We start from the raw sequence: 5,702 nt of genomic DNA, 5'->3' as shown, positions 1-5,702 counted from the left end.
CAGATTCCTGCTGCCTCATCTCCCAAGTTAGCTTGGGAATGAGTTCCTCCCCTGGGTAGCAGTTGTGTGCCCACCATTGCGGCTGCAGCCTCAAGGAATGTCACCTGTGGACAGCACAGACCTGATCTGGGCCAATGGCAGCTCCTGCTGCAGGTGTGGACCTGCCTTGGGCTTCTCAATGAGTCTGTCCATTGTCACAGCCCCTGTGTTTCTGGGGTGAGAAAAAGGTCACGTCCCTCTCACACTCCTTGTGACATTGGCCTCAACAGGCTTCATCTTTCGGGGTGAGGCTTCCCGATGTCCCCCACATTGCTGACTGGGAAACTGCTTGATTTTATTCCACAAACTTGTGACATTAGCAACTCACACGTCGGTGGCTCTGAGGACTTGATTCAACAGGACGTGCTGGTAGGAAACCAAGATGCAAAGCAGGGTGTACCCCCAGGTGTGTCAGGATGGGCCCCGTTTGTCCTGCCAGGCTACGTCTGCCTCTCCCGGCCCTTCCTCCCTCCCAGAGACTGGCTGAGCACAGTGGAGTAATGATTGATGCCAAGTGACTGTTCGTACTTAGCTGTAGCAGAGGGGAGGACACTTGCCTTGCATTCGGTCAACCTAGGTTTGATCTCTGAAACCCCATAAGGGTCCTCTGAACCCTGCCAGGTGTACAAAGTCAGGAGTGATCCCTGAGCACTGCTGGATGTGACCCAAAATAAACCAGAGCAAACACAAATACACAAGACAGTTTTTTAAGATGGGGGTGGTGTCCCGGACTCCACATCTGTGCAGAAGGAGAGTTTTGGATTTGGGGGGGGGGGAAGAGTGGGGGTCATACCCAGCAATGTTCATGGGTTACTCCTGGCTCTGCGCTCAGAAATTGCTCTTGGCAGGCACAGGGGGACCACATGGAATGTCAGGGATTGAACCACTCAGTTCTGGGTTGTCCGCGTGCAAGGCAACTGCTCTACTGCTGTGCTATCTTTCCAGCCCAGAAAGAGAGTTTTGTCTTGTGTCTCCTCTCCCAGAAAGGGAGGAAGAAGAGCAAGCACTAGTCCAGCCTGATGGTCTCCAAGACCTCCCACCACCACCTCCAGACATCCTGAGGCCTGTCTATGTGGACCACCCCAGATGCTAAAGATCTTGGAGTGTCTTTGAAACAGAACTGACTGATCAAACTGCAACTGGGGTTTGCACAAGAGACAGGTACTCAGGGCCACAGCAGGGAGGTTTTGGTGACTCACCAGCAACTATAGCCCTGAGTGAGTTATTTGGACTTAGGGCTATGTTCTTTGTTCTTTGTTCCATGTTCTTTCTCCTCCAGCCACAAGCCTGGAGACACACATCCCCAGCTTGGCGTAACAATCCCGCACTGGTATATCAGTAGGGATGGGTACAAGAATGAGCCTCCTCGGACCGATGAGCTGGATTTCCTACTCATAAATGGCTTACTTAGAAGCCATAAAACCCCTGTCTCTGTGCACGGAGATAAGCACAGGTCTAGAAAGCACGGACTTGATAGCTCATCATTTCTTGCCCAGAATCTTCCGCACAAATGCCCTGGCAGATAAGATTAAGCTTGTAGGGGACCAACCCTCATTTATTGGAACCCTGGAGAAAGGAGTCAACTGGCCTTTGGGGAGATGTCTTTGACCCTGCTCTGAATGAGTTTAGGGATTTTATTGGTTTGTTTTTATTTCAAGCTCACACCCAGAAGTTCCTGGTGGCTATTCCTGGCTCCCTGCTTGTGAGTCACTCCCTGCAGTGCTGTAGTTCGAATCCAAGTCTCCTGCATACGGATCGACTCCAGTCCAGAGAAAAAGATGTATAACAATTGCAAAGTTATTTAACGTATAAAGTATTTTCTCTTGGTACGAAGATCACCTGGAAGTAGCAACTTTTGGAGAAAGCCTGTTTGTTTGTTTGTTTGTTTGTTTATTGGTTTTTGGGTCACACCCAGCAGCACTCAGGCATTACACCTGGCTCTGCACTCAGAAATTGCCCCTGGCAGGCACAGGGGACCATATGGGATGCCGGGATTCGAACCACCATCCTTCTGCATGCAAGGCAAATGTCCATGCTATCTCGCCGGACAACCTGTTTATTTTTTTAACAATCATTTTTGCATTGTTTAATTTTGTTTGTGTGTTTGCTTTTGTTTATGGGCCACACCTGGCGGAACTTAGGGGTTAGTCCTGGCTCTTGCACTCAAGAATTACTCCTAAAAAAAGAATTACTCCTGGTGGGCTCGGAATCATATGGGGTACTGGAGATAGAATCTAGGATCAGCACATGCAAGGCAAACATCCTTCCCTTTGTGCTATCACTACTGCCCCATTTTTTTTTACTGTCTCATATTTAACTTTTATTTTCTAATAAAACCATATCAAAGAGTATGTACTACTAAAAATGTTAATTTAAATATGCATGAACTTAATTATTCAACACAAGAATTGGATTTTTGTTTGTTTGTTTGTTTTGGAGTCACACCTGACAGGGCTTACCTCTGGCTCTATGCTCAAGGATTACCCCTGGCAGGGCTAAGGAGCCTCACAGGATGCTGGAAATCAAACCAGAGAGGCTACATTCAAAGCAAACATCCTACCTGCTTTACATTCTCTACAGCCCCAGAAATTAGAATATCATGAAAGTAATTGAAGCAATCTCTTCCTATTAAAAACTTACTGGTTATTTTAGTGAATTTTTGAATCTTCTATTCTGCTTGTTTTGAGGGTTTAGATATTTTTTGCTGTATTTTATTTTTTGTTTGTTTTTGTAATACCCAGTGGTCCTCAGGAGTTACTTTCTGGCTCTGTGCTCAGGAATCACTCGTGGTAGTGCTCAGCAGACCATATGGGATGCCAGGGATCAAACCAGGACAGCCAAGTGCAAGGCAAATGCCCTCCATGCTGTGCTATAACTCCAGCCTAGTTTCTTTTTTTTCTTTAAAATAATCTTTATATAGGGGCTGGAAGGGTAGCATGGAGATAAGGCATTTGCCTTGCATGCAGAAGGATGGTGGCTCGAATCCCGGCATCCCATATGGTCCCCCAAGTCTGCCAGGAGCAATTTCTGAGTGTAAGAGCCAGGAGGAACCCCTGAGCGCCGCTGGGTGTGACCCAAAAACAAAACAAAACAAAAAAATCTTTATATAGCATAAAACTGGCCACTTTAGGGGGCTGGAGAGATAGCACAGCAGTAGGGTGTTTGCTTTAGACGAAGAAAGATGATGGTTCAAATCCCAGCATCCCATATGGTCTCCTGAGACTGCCAGGAGCGATTTCTGAGTGTCGAGCCAGGAGTAAACCCTGAGCTGCCGGGTGTGACCCAAAAACAAAAACATAAAACAAAAACAAAAACTGACCGCTTTAATTCTTTTGCGCCACACCCAGTAGTAATCGGTGCTTCCTGACTCTGTGTTCAGATTTCACTCCCAGCAGTGCTCAAGGGATCAAAAACAGTGCCAGGGTTTGAACTGATGTGGGTGCTTGCCTTGCCTTCACTCTGTACTATCTTTCCAGTCTATTGTGACCGTTTTTAAGGGTTTGTCTTGGTGGCATCAGGCCCACTCATAGCTGCGTGGTCATCACCATCACCCATCAAGCTGTCATTACCCTTGACACAAACTCACACCCAACAAACTCCATGTTTCTCTTTGGAAAATAAAAGTTTGCTTTTTTTTTTTTATTTTATTTTGATTTTTTAATGGAATCACCATGATATACACTATTACAAAGTTGTTCATGATTGAATAATTCAATCAAGATAAGCAGTGCTCCTGTGATCCAGCAGTCAGATGTGTGCCCCCCCCCCCAATCCACTGCAGTGCAATCCCAGCAGCCTGGGTGTCCGTCCTCGGAGAAAGGAGTCGGGGAATCTCTTCCAAAGCAGACGAGAAAGGACTCACTGTAACTGGTGCTCACCTCTGCAGGAAACACCCTTGAGAGCCAACTTCCTGCTGAGACACTCAGGGGCACAGAGCCAGCAAGCCAGAGGGGCCTGCCAGGACTCAGGGGGGCGGGAAGCAGCAGGCTGGAAGGATGCAAAACGGCCATCCGTGGCCCTGTCACCTGCCACAGCTCTCATATCGCTCCACCCTGATGATCCACATGGGGCTTGAGCAACCTCCAGTTTCACTGCCTGGACCTCCCCATAGAGTCGGGGTGCATCCCTGTCACTGCCTCCCCAGCAGGAGGATCGTCCATTGAGAAGGAATGCCGTCTGCCCGTGTAGAAGAAGCAGTTAGTTCCTGGTCCTCCGTGTCCTATATAACTTGCTGGAATGTGACCCCACTGGTTGGTGTAGGGATGGAAGAACTTACAGTCTATTGTGTAAGAGAAGCAAGAAAGAGTGTGAGTCTATGTGTCTTTGTGTGTCTGTGTGTGTGTGTGTATGTGCACGTAAGACATTTATTCACAGGAGAGTGTGTGTCTATGTGTCTTTGTGTGTGTGTATATGCGCGTGCACACAAGTGTGTGTGTGTTTGTGATTGTGTGTGTGTGTGTGTGTGTGCGCGTGTGTAAGACATTTATTCACAGGACTAGCTCACATCACAACGAAGAATTAAGTTTCCAGGGCCTTGCATGGAACCAAGCCCAGTTCAATCTCCAGCACTGCCTAGGATTTCCTCAAGTACCTCAAGAAGGAATCCCAGAGCACAGAGTTAGGAGTAGCACCTATGCACTGTCCAAAAATAAGAAATAGAAGCCATGTCTTGGCAGGAATTGTTTGTTTTCAAAAAATAATTTACTTTGGGTCACACCTGGCAGAGCTCAGGAGTTACTCCTGGCTCTGTGTTCAGGAGTCGCTCCTGGCAGGCTTGGGGGACCATATGGGATGCCAAGATTCAAACCTGGGTCTGTCCTGTGCTAGCTTCGTGCAAGGCAAATGCCATCATTCTGGTCCCTTGGCAGGAAAAATGGGAAGGCCAATGGTGTGTCTGGTCTGGGGGCCAGGAAAGGACCTGGCTTCATTCTGAGTCCAAAGGCAAGAGAAAGTGCTCAGGTACAGAGCAAAGACTCAAAGGAATCTTGTAGTGCAGGGGCAGGCACTCATTCCTATGTGCTCATCTGTTCTTCCACTGATTGGATGAAACCTAGCACATTAGGAGGGGCTGACCCACTTTCCTGTGTCCACTGAGTTCATGTTAGAGACATATACTCCTGTTTTGTTTTGTTGGTATTTTGTTGCAATGCCCAGTGGTGTTCAGGGCTCCCTTCTGGAGGGCTTAGGGGACCATATGGGATGTCAGTAATCAAACCAGACTCTGCCCCAAACAAGGCAAGCACCCTTCCCACTCTACAAACTCTCCAGCATAAACCAGCCGCCCACATTGTGTCCTATGTTTTGAAAAGAGAACTGGGAGGGAAGAAACAAGGTTGAGTTGCTAAACTTGAGATACTGCTATGCAGGGCCCTGAGTTGAGGCTCAAAGCCATGGGGAGGCCATCAGCATGGCCAGGGCCACAGAGCAAAAGCTGTTCTGTGCTGGGAATCAAGACCTTCGCCCTTAAGATGCCCCAAAGCTGCCAGCTGAAGGGACACTGTAACTCAAGAACCTGCTACCTTCCTGGTGCGACTGGCCCATCTGCTCCAGATGCTTCTGCTGTCACCTGGGCATTGTGTAATCGGCTTTGGCCTCTACCCTGCTCCTCTTGGCCCTCCAGAACTCTGGTGTCTCCGTGAATCCTCCCTGACACCCCATCGGGG

This window comes from Suncus etruscus, chromosome 8 (genome assembly GCF_024139225.1).
Source record: "Suncus etruscus isolate mSunEtr1 chromosome 8, mSunEtr1.pri.cur, whole genome shotgun sequence".
In the NCBI taxonomy this organism is placed as follows: Eukaryota; Metazoa; Chordata; class Mammalia; order Eulipotyphla; family Soricidae; genus Suncus; species Suncus etruscus.
Note: the sequence above shows the minus strand (reverse complement) of the source record.